Source organism: Convolutriloba macropyga, chromosome 8, assembly GCF_964194025.1.
Source record: "Convolutriloba macropyga chromosome 8, txConMacr16.3, whole genome shotgun sequence".
Taxonomy (NCBI): Eukaryota; Metazoa; Xenacoelomorpha; order Acoela; family Convolutidae; genus Convolutriloba; species Convolutriloba macropyga.
This window is the reverse complement of record NC_134475.1, coordinates 25,825,578-25,840,154: the sequence shown is the minus strand read 5'-3', so window position 1 is coordinate 25,840,154 and position 14,577 is coordinate 25,825,578. Positions and strand designations below refer to the sequence as shown.

The window sequence follows — 14,577 nt, the reverse complement described above, 5'->3', positions numbered from 1 at the left end:
GGGAGCACAGTTTCGAAATTTCAAAAATAGTGTCGTATAGAATCTCATTATGATTACGTAGAGGACAATCAAGATGATGAGAAACTAGAAAAAAGAGGCAACCAACTCTGCTTCCCAGTAGTCAGCTTCCCAGTAGACTGAGTCTGCTTCCCAGTAGACTTACTCGTCTCAAGCACACATTATTGACCTTTGCTTCAAAGTTATGGAGTTTTGAAGACTCCCAAGGAACATATTCTTATCAGATGTGGATTCGGCCGCACTTCACTGTGATCAGAGCAGGACTAAAAGAAAGTGCGAGCGCAAAAAAAATTTACGCTATTCAGAGACTTCTTTCAGCAGCACTGGGTCTAATCAGAAGCGACATAACCATTTTTAAAATCATTGTTATTTATACCATAAAGAAGCTTGAATGTATACTATAGATAAGCAATAAATATAAACAAGGAGGCTCGTTAATGTGTGTACGCACATAATGTTCCGACCCCGCTCATCCACACTCTTGGCTTAATTGACTACCAAATGAAAACGAAAACGTTCAAAAACGTACAAATCGTTCAAAAACCACAAATGGGATACCAAAAAGCCACGCTAGGGGGCCGATGGAACCTGTTTTTATTAGGACTACTAGAAAAAACAATAATAAAAATCAAATAACAAACATTAATTACGAAAAAAACTCGATGTATATATTAAAAAAATAACAACAAAATCAAACTCGCATCAGATAAAACCTAAAGAAAACAAGTTTAGCTATACTTCATCAGAAAAGATTTTGGAACTGTCCTCAATGCGACTGGGTACCAGGTCGACAAAAATGTGCGAAGGTCAAAATTACGTTTCCATTTTTTAAAAACAAATTAGTTCCAAGTGAAACATATCACAAAATAATAACTGAACACGCTAAAATGTTCATTTATATCTTCATAGAAATATTAGGACTACTAGAAAAAACAATAATAAAAATCAAATAACAAACATTAATTACAAACAAAACTCGATGTATATATTAAAAAAATAACAACAAAATCAAACTCGCATCAGATAAAACCTAAAGAAAACAAGTTTAGCTATACTTCATCAGAAAAGATTTTGGAACTGTCCTCAATGCGACTGGGTACCAGGTCGACAAAAATGTGCGAAGGTCAAAATTACGTTTCCATTTTTTAAAAACAAATTAGTTCCAAGTGAAACATATCACAAAATAATAACTGAACACGCTAAAATGTTCATTTATATCTTCATAGAAAGGAATTGAGACCTTTTTTTATCAAGCCAATTGGATCTGCCATTAATGTTATAATTAAAAAATAGAACAAAAGTCCTTTAAAATGTACAAATACATAATCTCAAACAATTCTTGAAATCTCTTAGTAAGAGTAGAAACAAAGCCGAAAAACAAACGATTGAAATTAAAACCGTGATAAGGATTAAAATATAGCTCACTGGAAACGCGTTCTTACTTGTCTTCACAGAGACAAAGCTACAAATTGACCGAAAAACGATTAAAAAATGGCAGGCTCAGAAATCCAAATTTGTTTTTGAAAATAACTATTTCGAGAGCCGTAACAGACAAGTGATTTCAAAGAGGTAATCAATTAGGTTGCAACACCTCAGGAAGCCATTTGCATTGGTTATCAAAGAGACTAAGTCACAAGACTGCAAAATAAAAACAAATACAGTCAGAAGCCCTGTAACGGCTGCTCTCCTATCAAAGTCAAGGAAAAGTTTACACCGCCCAGTTCGTTTCAGCGGTTCCAAATCTGTCCGGATATTGTGTCTTTGCAGTTAACTTTTGTGAACTGTATTATCCACTACACTGTAGCTTACCGTTGCATTACTTGTTGCTCAATTGCTCTTGATAATTAATTGCTCAGCTTTGCTGTATAACAAACTTTTTTCTCTCAGAAAAACAAAATAATTCAAAATGAAGCAATCAATCTTGTTGAGTTTTTGTTAATAACACAGAAAATAAACAAAAACCGGCAAATCCCGAATCAAAAAGCTGTAGCCCTATAACTGGGCTATGGCTCTGCAAAGTTTCATGTCGGTATCTTAAACAAACGAAAAACATTCCTAGACCCAGTTTTCTAAGTGAATTTCTGAATCTTCACCTTAGTGATTTAATACAAGTTCTCAATTGGTTTCATCAACACCAATTTGTACGATACTAGGCTCTTTAAAGCCAGTAGAAGAAACCTGCTTTGTGCTTTGCACAAAATTTCTCTTATTTAGGAAATTTGTTCGTAAGGTCAGAAAAATTGAGAAAACCAAAGTAAATTCTCTTTTCAAAGGTGCAAGTAAAGTTAAAGCTGTACAATCACTAATATGATCTAGAGAAGCAAAACACGATAACAAATAACTTACCGCGCAATAAAGTGTGCTTCAAAACGCAATGTATGTCATTTTACTAAGACAAAAATGACGTTTCAAATGATTTTTGGTAGCTTTTCAAGCTCGTTTTGTGCTACTAGTCACGTGTTGGTCAAATTAAATTGAATGGCTGATTGGTTGTAGATAAGAATGTTGACAGAACGTGAACATTTTTCTATAACGTCACTTTTTCAGTATAAATTTGATGTTATGGGAAGTTTGTTAACCATGTATAAATTTTGTCGAATATTCTGTTTCAATAACAGGTTGATCCGCAATCCAATTGCAAAGAATCTGATGCAATACTGTTAAGTCGTACTGTTGACAATAGTACTATATAGCGAGCTTCACTAATGGTCTCTTGTACTCTCCGTCATTCATTCGAACTATTGCTTGATCGAATCACATCGTCGGAACCATCGATGGTCTCCGTATTTCGACCTAGACTGTAATATCCACGCTTCTCGATGTCTTTGATCAACCAAACGACATCGCCTTCTTTAAGGGTTTCGTTCGGCGTAGGTCGCCATTTTTGCCGGTTATTTAGAGTTGGCATATTATCTTTACGAAACCTGTCACATATGAGATTTGCATAGGCATGAGTTTGCCGAAAGAACTTTCCATGATCAACAAAATCTTCTGCGCAGGGTAGATAGGGTAAGCAAACATTCGTATTGCCAAGCAACATGTGAATGGGGGTCAATGCTTCTAAGTCATTAACATCTGAACTGACTGGAGTCAACAGTCTTGCGTTCAATGTCTGCTCAGCAATGTACATCGTTGTTGAGAGAAAGTCCTCTGTGAATGATCTGTTCTCCATCCCTGCATACATTGCTTTCCTGCAACTTCTCACTAACCGTTCCCATACTCCTCCAAAGTGAGGTGCTGCGGATGGATTGAACTTCCATCTGATTCCTCGCTGAATTAGATGTTCTTCGGTCCCTTGTTTGTTCCATGACGAAACGGACTCTGCAAACTCTCTTTCAGCTCCATCAAAATTTAACCCGTAGTTACTGATGATTGTACTTGGTTTACCTTTTTGTGCAATAAATCTCATAATTGCATTGAGACAAATATCTGTGTCTAACTTGAGTACAATTTCTATATGCACCGCTCTCATAGTTAGACAGGAAAACAGACAACAGCATCGCTTTTCGTTTCTTTGCCCCAACTTTACAATGATAGTAGTCAACTCCAACATTTGTATTGGTTGTGAAAGAATCTAACCGTTTTTGGGGTAGATCTGCTATTACTGGTGCTATCGTTTGTGCACTGCCTTTTATGCAGGTAAAGCTATTGGTCTTGATTGATCTTAACGAGTTCCGTATGCCTAGGATCCACATCTTCTCCTGAACAGTGTTTCCTACATGCTCAGTGCCTTCCTACTGATTGTCCTTGCGCTCATTTCGCCAGAATAATTCAACCGCATTATGTTTTCAATGCAGCAAAATTGGATGCTTCGCATTGAAGTCTAGTTGACTTTAGCAATTCTGCCTTTGGCTCAAATAGGTCCTTCTTCATCTAGAAAGGTTGAGAATTGTAGGGTTTTGCTGCCTTTTGGAATTTCATTTTCAGCTTTCAGAGATTTCATCCCTTCACCAAACTGTTTTCGCTCTAGTAACTTGAAATTGATTGCTTTTGCCTTTTCTGGTTCTTCAATTCTGACTACGAGTGCTGCTGGTTTGTAATTGATCAATGCCACTGTATTCACTAGTCTGTTAAAGTTACTGCATCGTTTCCACTGTATAACAGCTATCTTTTCTTCAGCCTGTATCATAAAGACTGATGAGGGTATATTCTTTTCATCTGATGCAAGGATTAGGGTCACCTGCTCTGGCCATTCACTTTGTGGTCGCCTCAACCAAGCTGGCACAGTGAGCAACTCACTTCTCTTGAGCTCTTCAATGTTGGTTGCTCTGGTGCCAAATTCCGCTGCGTTGTTGATACCCTCACATGTTTCCACCGTGAAACATCAGTTGTATCCAGTATTTCAGTTACTCGATTAGCCACAAACACTTGTTGTTTACGATGGAAATTGTGTATCCACTGCAATACTGTCATTGAGTCTGACCCCAAGTTGCAACTTTTTATCTTCACTTCGTGTTCCTTGACTATCTGTTCCCTCAACTTCACTGCCATGACTTCAGCTTGCACTTCCAATTGGGGTGTTGAAAGATGCCTCATCGGTGCTACTCTGCTTTTTCCAATGACGAATGCTGTAACCTGGCTAAGTATTTTTTTGTTGAGTATGTAGAAAGGCCACTTTACACATCGTCTCTTCAGATGCGTCGGCAAACAATGAAGTTCGCTTTTATCCCTCTCTCTGCTGAAATATCTTCTATCGATGCTTGTTTCAGCCTCTATTAGAAATTTTTTTCTGTTTCAGGAACCTGCTTTGTCACCCGGCTCAACTTCGTTGTCCTTATGTTGCCCATTCTTAGTCGAGATACTTTTGCAGAATTCATTTCATGCGAACACTGAACGGAGCAATCAATCCGATTGGGTCAAATACTGAAGAAAATAATGACAAAATCTTCCGCTGGGTAATAGGTGCTTCAACTTCTTTGTTGCTACTTCTGCACAGTTGAAGACTATCATCAGTAACAGTTCATTGTAGTCCTACCACTGAAGATCCCTCCGTATTGGGTTCCACTTCGACTTGCTTCCTGGTGTTGATTGATATCAAGTCTTCTGGGATTAATTTTGAAACTGCTTCGATGTTGCTCATCCACTTCTTGAGTTCAAATCCATGTTTTGCTAGAAGAGGGGTTGTTGTTGATTGAAGAGCTCAATTACTTCTTCAAGGATTGCTACTGATTTGATGAAATCGTCCATGTAGAAGTTGTTTTGTATTGCTTTTGCTGCAATCCGATACTCTTTTTCGTTGTCCAGTCCAACTCGCTTGGGAGCGTACTTTGCACAAGTTGGAGAAGTGCTAGCTCCAAATATGTGACGCTGATATTCGTATATGTGAACAGGTTCGTTAGTCTTTGGACGCCATAAGAACCTCAAACAATTTCTATCCTAGTCGGGAACTTGCATTTGTAGAAATATCGATTCGATTTCAGCTGTCAGGGCTATTGGTCCTTTGCTTTGAAGTGCAATGACTTTTGCCTATTCTGCCTTTGGCTCGAAAAAGTCTTTCCTCAGCTAGGAAGGCTGAGATTTGTAGGATTTTGCTTCTTTTTGGAATTTCCTTTTCAGCCTTCAGAGATTTCATCTCTTCACCAAACTGTTCTTGCTGTAGTACCTTGAAGATAATTGCTTTTGCTTTTTCTCTTTCTTCAATGCTGACTACGATGGTTGCTGGTCTGTGTTGGCTCAATGCTCGCTATATGTATGCCACTGTATTCACTAGTCTGCTAAAAATACTGAATCGTTCCCACTGAATAACAGCTCGCTTTTCTTCAGCCCGTATCATGAAGACTGACGAGGGTATATTCTCTTCATCTGAGGCCAAGATTAGGCTCACTTGATCTGGCCATTCACTTTTTGGTCGCTTCAACCAGGCCGGCCCAGTGAGCCACACACTACACTTGAATTCTTCGATGTTGATTGCTCTGGTGCCAATGTCCGCTGGGTTGTTGATACCGCTCACATGGTTCCACTGTGAAACTTTAGTTGTATCCAGTATCTTAGCTTCTCGATTGGCCACAAACAGTTTTTGCTTACGATAGCAACTGTGTATCCACTGCAATACTGTAGTTGTGTCTGACCAAAAACTGCAACTATTCATCTTCAGTTCATGTTCCTTGACTATCTGTTCCTTCAACATCACATAAAATCACATCCATAAAAACCTCAAGCACCTTCTATCCTGTTCGGGAACTTGCACTTGTAGAAATATCGATTCGGTATCAACTGTCAAGGCTATTGGTCCCACACGGAATCTGAAGATTGTTCCAATCAACCCAAGTAGCAGATCAGGCCCTTCTAGTAACTTATCGTTCAGTCATACTTATTTGTCTTTTGATGTGGCATTGCAATTACGACTTAATTTGCAAGACTTGTTCGGGTTTAGCACTGGATGGTGTGGCAAATACCTTTCCTTCCGGGGGGTGACTTTCACTTTGGACTCGTTCAAGATTTTTACGAATCTTTTTTCTACATCTGTACCTATTGATTGTTGATACAAACTTTTCAGGTTCGGGTCCCTTTGGAGTTTCGCTCCAGTGGGTAAAGCTGACCCAAAGCGGAGCTGTAGTTGTTCGGTAGGTTTGGCTCTGGTTCACTCCACAGCATTCCCACTTCGTACCGATCGCCTGTGAATTCTGTCGTACTTTGTGCCTGCAGTTCCTTCTGTGACTGAATGACGACGTTGATTTTGGTAGCAAAGGTTTCTACGTCCCACCAGCTTTGGATAGTCTCAGCCACTTTCACATCTTCAGTGAAGGCAAAATGACAAGAATTTTGTCTTCTCTTGCCCGTCATGGGTCCACTGACAACTCATCCTAGCTCTGTTAAAACGGCGTCAGGTTCACTTCGTGTTCCTATCTTGTAGTCCAATTGGTGTTGTAGCTCATAATCATCTTGACCAAGGATGATGTCAACTTCCATCAAGTTGAAGCCTTTGTTGGCTAGAAAAATCAAATGATTGAAGCTTTGCTTCGGCTTGTTGTAGTTGTAGTTTGTGTTTCAAAAAGAGATTGACGGGTGTGCAAACGCTTCAATTGAATGCACTTTTGAAAGTAGTCCCTTTATTTTGAGAGGAACCTTTTCTGTCTTCAGATCGCTTGTTCCGTTTATGCCAGCTGTGTTGTCACATCGGCGCCTTGAGCTCGTGACTTCTCCTGCACACTTTGATCAATGCATGAAACCGTTGATCCACTGTCAAGGAAGGCATATGTGTTCAGCCTGTTGCCACAGCTCTGTATTGAGACATGAACTATCTGATGAAAGCTTGTAACTTCCCTACTCTGGTTGATTGTTGCTGCACTTACGTTGACTGCGTGGCGGTAGACTACTGCTACATGAATAACTATTGTTGTATTGTAGACCAGCTCTGGGGGAAACGTCTCGGTCTTCAGCACTTGAGGAACAGTCTCGTGAACAGCCATATCATGAGAAGTTACTATGCCTGTTCACTTTAGGGGTCGCTTCAAAGCGAGCTGTTGATCGATCTGGTGTAAGAAGGTGGTCAATTCTACTAGCCCAGTTTGGGACATCTGTCTTCTTTGAGGTCCAGTAGAAAGGTGACTTGTCTCGACCAATAGTTGATTGGCAACGAACATCGTTTTTCTCTGATGATGTTCTCTTCACTTTGCGCTCTAGCTCACGCTCTTCCTCCAATAGCTGATGTTTGGCTTCCAGCTCCTTCATTTGCATTTCCAGATATAGCCTCCTCCATTCGAACCGTTCCTGTTCCAGTCGCATCTTGGTTTCAAAATCGATATCGAATTTCTTCATGCTTTCCTAGCGCCTTTGCTTGGCTGAAGATGATTCCGAAACATTCTCCATCTCTTGGCCACTTGCTGTTGCTCAATTTAGTCCTGTTTGAGCAATTGCACGGTCCATTGTGTAGTTTTTGTTACTCGCGCTGTCGTTCACTGCTTGAGCTGCGTTGCTTTGCTCTGCATTCATTGTTGATTTCGTGCCTTTGCTTATATTCGCGAGCAAATGATAGTCCAAACTTGCCTTGCCTCTCCTTGCAGATGTTCTTCAACAAAACTTGTTGGGTAGGGTGCAAGCCTATTTCGACTCGGCAGTTGCTTTGGTATTTCCTCCAGGAAGGTGAACAGTCTGTTGGTAGAGGACCTTTAGTTGTTGGGTCGACCTGAATCTTCAATTATTTGTAGCCAGGCCTTCACTTCTTTCACTAAGTTTTGGAACTTCTTGTCGTATCTGTGAGATGTTTAGATGTTGACTGAAGCTCCTTTCTGCTTGTTGTGCTTGATTTTCCTGGTTGCTGTTTGCTTTTGATTTGCTCATTTCCTTTAAGCAGGACTCGCACTCCAATTTTTTTTATTGAATTGCGTTCTTCTGTTCACCTCACTGGCCAGTTGCTGTTGATTTGTTTGCATCTGTTTTGGGAGTTTCTTCGGCACTCTCTTCTTCTGATTGGACAGCAGTTTGGCTTCAAATGTCCGGGTCGGCGGACCAAATGTAACGGCTGCTCTAATATCAATGATTTCAAATCTGTCCGGAAATTGTGTTTATACAGTTAACTTTTGTGAATCATCCGCTGCACTGTAGCTTACCGTTGCATTACTTATTGCTCAATTGCTCTTGATAAATAACTGCTCAGCTTTGCCGTATAACAAACTTGTTTCTCTCTTAGAATATTAAAAATATTCAAAATGAAGCAATCAATTTTTTTGAGTTTTTGTTAATAACTCAGAAAAAAAACAAAATCCGGGAAATACCAAGCCGAAAAGTTTTAGCCCTATAGCTAGGCTATGGCTCTGCAAAATTTCAAATTGGTATAATTAACAAACGTAAAACAGTCTTAGACCCAGTTTTCTAAGAGAAGTTCTGAATCTTCACTTTTGTGATTTAATACAAGTTCTTATTTGGTTTCAATAAAAACAATTTCTACTACCATTTTAAAGCCACTAGGAGAAACCATTTTTGTTCTCTGTACAAAATTTCTCTTAGGAGTTTTGTTCTTTCACAAAGAAAAATTGAGAATATGAAAGTTAAATTCTCTTTTCACAAGTCAAAGTGAAGTTAAAGCTGTACAAAGTTTGATCTACAGAAACAAGACACGATAACTAGTAATTTACCGCTCAAGAACCGCTTCAATGCGCACTGTATGTCAGTTTAATAAGACAAAATTAACTAGGTTCAACTGATTTTTTGTAGTTTTAAAAGCTCCTTTTATGCTGCCAGTCACGTGGGTTTACATGTCAAATTGAACTGTTGATTGGTTGTAGATAAGATTGTCGACAGAATGTGAACACTTTTCCATAACGTCACTTTTGCAGTATTAATTTGATGTCATGGGAAGTTTGTTAACCATGTAGAAGTTTTGTCAAGTTTTCTGTATCAATAACAGGTTGATTCAACAAAAAACCGCAAAGAATCTGATGCAAAACTGTTAAGTCGTGTTATTGTTTTGCTGGGATTTGAGTTAGATCGAATTTGAGTTTCAGTTTAACTTCATGTATGACGGTTGTGTACTAAAAATAGTTGCTAAATATAAAAGTGGATTAAAATGAACAAATCCGTTTAGCTTCTATAGAATGTAGCATTAATTTTTGCTCCTCATGCAATTCTAGTTTTAATGCTTGAAATGGCCTTGAAGCGCTATTCAAATTGGTTGTTGAGTCAGTAAGCGCAGCCGCCACAAGCCCAAACTTCAAACAATTTTACGACATCGCAGTGTTCGAGGCACTAAAATTTTGGGTTTATATTTGCAAGAACTGCAAATCATCACTTGCCTCAAACCTTAACAACAATGGGTCTTCCCTATTAAAGGACTAGGTAGCCATCGCAAAAGAACAGATCCAAAATTTGAACAGTATAGAAATTTGGGCATTTTTTATGAAACTAAATGGTCATATTTTAATGAAACTATAACCAACCAAGCTAATCTTTGAATTAACAAAAGTAGTAGAGACTTTTTATTAGTGAGGTTGATTTCTTCATGACAAAAAAACAAAAATTTGAAAGTCATTAAAACTTATAGCCATAAACCGAAATCTCCAAAAAGTTTTAATTATACGTCCCGGAAATGCTATCATTATCAAATATATGTTGTACAACATGAAGAAGAAAGACAGCAACAACAAAAAAGGCATAGGCAAAGCTCACAAAATCAACTAATTTTGCGAGAACTGAAACGCGGCCAAAAAGCATAAAATAATCAGCAAAGACAGTTAACATTTTAGACACACTTTTTCTCAAATTTCCTACATTGTTCCCATTTATTGTGGCTTTCAATTTGACCTGTCAATAATTCCCTGTCAATGTGATAACTCGACAAAGAGAGAAAATGAACTTAAAAAATAATCAGTTATGCTCAGACTACAAAAAAAAGTAAACTCGTAGTATCAAAATCAAGAAATCATCAATTAATTATAAAACGTTTAAAAACAAAAGTTCATAACTCAGAGGGAATGGGTTTCTCCAGTTTTTACTAAGACTACGCCTGAAATTGAGAAAAGTAATATAAATTAGTTGAAAAGTTTAAAAATTCACCGATATTTTTTCTCAAAACAATTGAATTTACAGTCATAAGACACATCAGATAACAACAGAAATAAAGTCCAGGTTCGCATTTACTTCTTAAAAAACCAATTGGATCTTTAATTGGGGAGACCTAGTTGTTGGACTACATAAGCATAACAAATGAAAGCAAATTAAATGAAGTCCGTTAAATTTAATTTGTCAGCCATAAAAGCCATGAGAATAACTCTGAAATCACAGCTCTTCTATCATTGGATGTCTTTTTGAAATTAGAATCTGTCTATAGTTGGGTTCTGGTTTGATATTCTCGTAATTAATTTATTCAAAAATCTATCTATAAATGCAGAAATATTTAAAAAAAGGCAGCAGCCGATTTAAATCTATAAATTTTTAACCGTAAGGATACATGATGAGATCAAAATGAGCCCTTATATTGCTGCAAGGATAAAAAGACACTCATTTGCTCCCGTGATTCCGAAATGGATTAATTTTTAAACACAGTTTTCCGTATATCAAAATAATCATGTATGTTTATCAATTATAAAAATGCCAAAAAACTCGCAATATTATAAATCCTGAAGGCTGCTAAGGCCGGCAGTAGTACCACTAATTCTTGGTGAGCTTACAAATAATATGAGTGAACTTTGAAGGTGTCCAGTTTTAGCAAATTCGATGAAAGTGGGCTAAAAAATTGCATTTTCTCCAATTTTGACGAAAAAAAGTCAGAGATATGAAGAAATTTTTCACTAACTCTAATCAAAAGCACAAATCGAACAATTCAGCAACCCTGCCCTATTTTCAGAGACAAAACAAATTATACTACCGCTAAAAATTTTTAACATATGTTTAAAGAAAATTTGGATAAAAATACGGAAAATGTGAAATAAAACAAGGTAATGTCGTCTGCTATTCACAAAATTTTAAACCTCGATAATTCCCCATTAAAAATTTTAAACCTCGATAATTCCCCATTATAGAAATGTCTCATTACCTAATTTTAAATTCAATCACTTTTTTTTATGCAATCAAAAAAATCTAAGAGCGTTGCAGGTGTAATTTTAAGTTGTATGTAGTTTGTAGTGATCAGAATTGATATGGAGAGCAAGTTGTGCTTTCTGATTGCTGAAAACTATTTACCAACCAAAGCCGAACATAAAAAGATTTCAGTCCTCTTGAGTTTTTCAGTTTTTTCAGTTTGTTCTTGATCTGTTTTAAAATTTTTCAAAATTTTATCCTTTAAAATTATAAGTTTTCAGTTTTACTGAATTTCGCCACCATTGTCGACGCAGTTCTAAGTTCTTGTACCATGTACTTTTTTTTTAAAAAAATTAAAACTATGCCATAAATAGGCTTGAACATATACTATAAATAATCTATGAAAAAAAGCTCTGAGCGCTAAATAAGCTATCATTCTGATATTAATAATTTGGAATTATACTGTAATTAAGCTATAAAATATACTATAATTTATACTATATATTTTGCTATAATTATTGCACTATATTGTCAAGCTTTTTAGAAGTAACATGGTCAAGCCATTACGCAGAAACAATCAAACAAGAATGTTATGTAGTAGTATACAATCATATTATTTTAATTCAAACCTAAAACCGTTTATCATAGAAACCGATGAAATTGTCTCATTACCCAAACTTAAAATCAATCACTAAATTTTTATGCAAGCAAAAAAAATCTAAGACCATTGCAGGTGTAATTCTAAGTTTTATATATTTTTCAGTGATCAGAATTGATATGGAGAGCAAGTTGGGCTTTCTGATTGCTGAAAAAAACTTACCAACCAAAACCGAACCTAAAAAGAATTTCAGTCCTCTTGAGTTTTTCAATTTTTCAGTTTTTTCTTGACTTGTATTCATAATGTTTGGGAATTTAACTTAGCTATAAGAAAAACTGTGAATTTGGTTCAGCACTAGCTGTAAAGTTGATCCTAGCAGTAGATCCTAGCGCACTTCGACTCACTTCGCTCCGCCAGCTCCGTTCATTCATATTGTTTTCTAGAGTCCTATATACACCATTATTATACAACTATTTCTAAAACTTTTATATACACCATTATTATACAACTATTTCTAAAAAAAATTTACCAACCAAAACCGAACCTAAAAGGATTTCAGTCCTCTTGAGTTTTTCAATTTTTCAGTTTTTTCTTGACTTGTATTCATAAGGTTTGGGAATTTAACTCAGCTATAAGAAAAACTGTGAATTTGGTTCAGCACTAGCTGTAAAGTTGATCCTAGCAGTAGATCCTAGCGCACTTCGACTCACATCGTTCCGCCAGCTCCGCTCATTCACATTGTTTTCTAGAGTCCTATATACACCATTATTATACAACTGTTTCTAAAACTCAATGTTTTACATACATAGAATTAAAACTAATTCAGTTTTAAAAAATCACACTGTGTTATCCCTTGAAAATCACAATCTTTTCCCTCAATATTTTACCAAAATTATATTAAGAATTTTTCAAAACTTTATCCTTTAAAATTACACGTTTTCAATTTTACCGCTTTTCCGACGCGGTTTTAATTTCTTGCACCTTGTATTTTTAAAAAATAAAAATTATACCATAAATAGGCCTGAAAATATACTAAGGATAAGCTATGAAAACAAAAAAAGGTCTATAAGCTGAATAAGCTAACATTATAATATACATAAATTTGATATTATTCTGTAATTAAGCTATAAATTATACTATAAGTTATACTATAAACTTAATAATTTATACTAAAAACAAACCTAAAACTGTTTATCATTGCAGCCCATTGCAGCCCACTTTTACCTGGCAGCTTTAGTCCGTGAAGGTAATTCCTCAAAAGTCCTCCCATTGCAGCCCATTGCAGCTCACTTTTACATGGCAATTTCAGTAAGGGGGTAAATCCTCAAAAGTTCTCCCATTCTGGCCCATTACAGCCCCTTTTCTCATGGCAACTTTAGTCAGGGGGGCAATTCCTCAAAAGTCCTCCCATTGCAGCCCGTTGCAGCCCACTCTTACATGGCAATTTTAGTCAGGGGGGTAATTCCTTAAAAGTCCTCCCATTGCAGCCCAACTTTTACATCATTTTACCCCTCTCTGAACAAAATACCCCACACTCTTACATCAATTTACCCCACATAGACAAATACCCCCCCCCACTCTTAAAAAAAATGGGAGGACTTTAAGGAGGACATTCGACCCGGTTGGACAAAATGTTTCAAAGAGAATTGATCCAAAACTGTTGTTTTTGGAGCGCGCGAGTCATTATTATCAAACAGTAAGGAATTCTTTCTTTTACGTATTTCATTTTGCATATCATTTAAGGGAATTTTGAAGAAAATGTGAAGAAAGCAGTCAAAATTTAAATAGAACCAAATTAAACATAGCTGGCATGATAGCTTTTAGTGTGGTGATCGGAATTTGATATGCAGCGCATGTTGAGCTGTCTGATCGGCAGCGCAATTGAACGACGTTATGATCATGAAAGGACAGTTTGGTCGGATACGGTCATATCAAGAACTTTTGGTCTGAAATGTTCTAACTAGAATTGATTGCATCCGGCGAGATGAAGCTGGGAATGAGAGTTCGGTGAAGATGCTGTGATCATGATTTTATTTTCATATACTGATACACTTTGAAGCACTAAGTCTAGATTTACAAATGGCATCAAAAATTAGTAGAACATTCTGTATCACTAGACGCTACTTGCGGTCGGTTTCGAAAAAAGTGACAAGCACCAATTTGTCCTGTCAATTTGTCTTCCTAGATTGATTAACCAATGGCCTTATAAATGAGCTCAAAAGCAATCATGACGAACACAAAACTGCATAAAAACTTAAGATATTATGCAATGGTTTAGGATTGAAGTAAATTTTTACTCTTCAAAAGTGGTGATTCAGAGACTCAAGTGCTCTGAGCCTCAAGTCCAGGAGCTCTTTAAATCATAATCTATGAAAGTCTTATGTCATTTTGATTCTGAATCACAATTTCAAAAAAGCTGTCGGTCAGCGATCAGTTTAAATATCGATAATTTTCCCAAAAACTGAACAAGTTTGTCTTTTTTTTAGAAAAAAATCGAGGGAAATTTT

At 36.8% G+C, this 14,577-nt stretch overlaps 1 protein-coding gene across 3 annotated transcripts in view; it reads right to left on the bottom strand.

Annotated features, from left to right (window-relative positions):
- Positions 1 to 14,577, bottom strand: part of LOC142344630 (NADH dehydrogenase [ubiquinone] 1 beta subcomplex subunit 9-like) — a 412,587-nt gene that overhangs the window by 142,995 nt on the left and 255,015 nt on the right. The gene's annotated exons all lie outside the window — the stretch shown is intronic.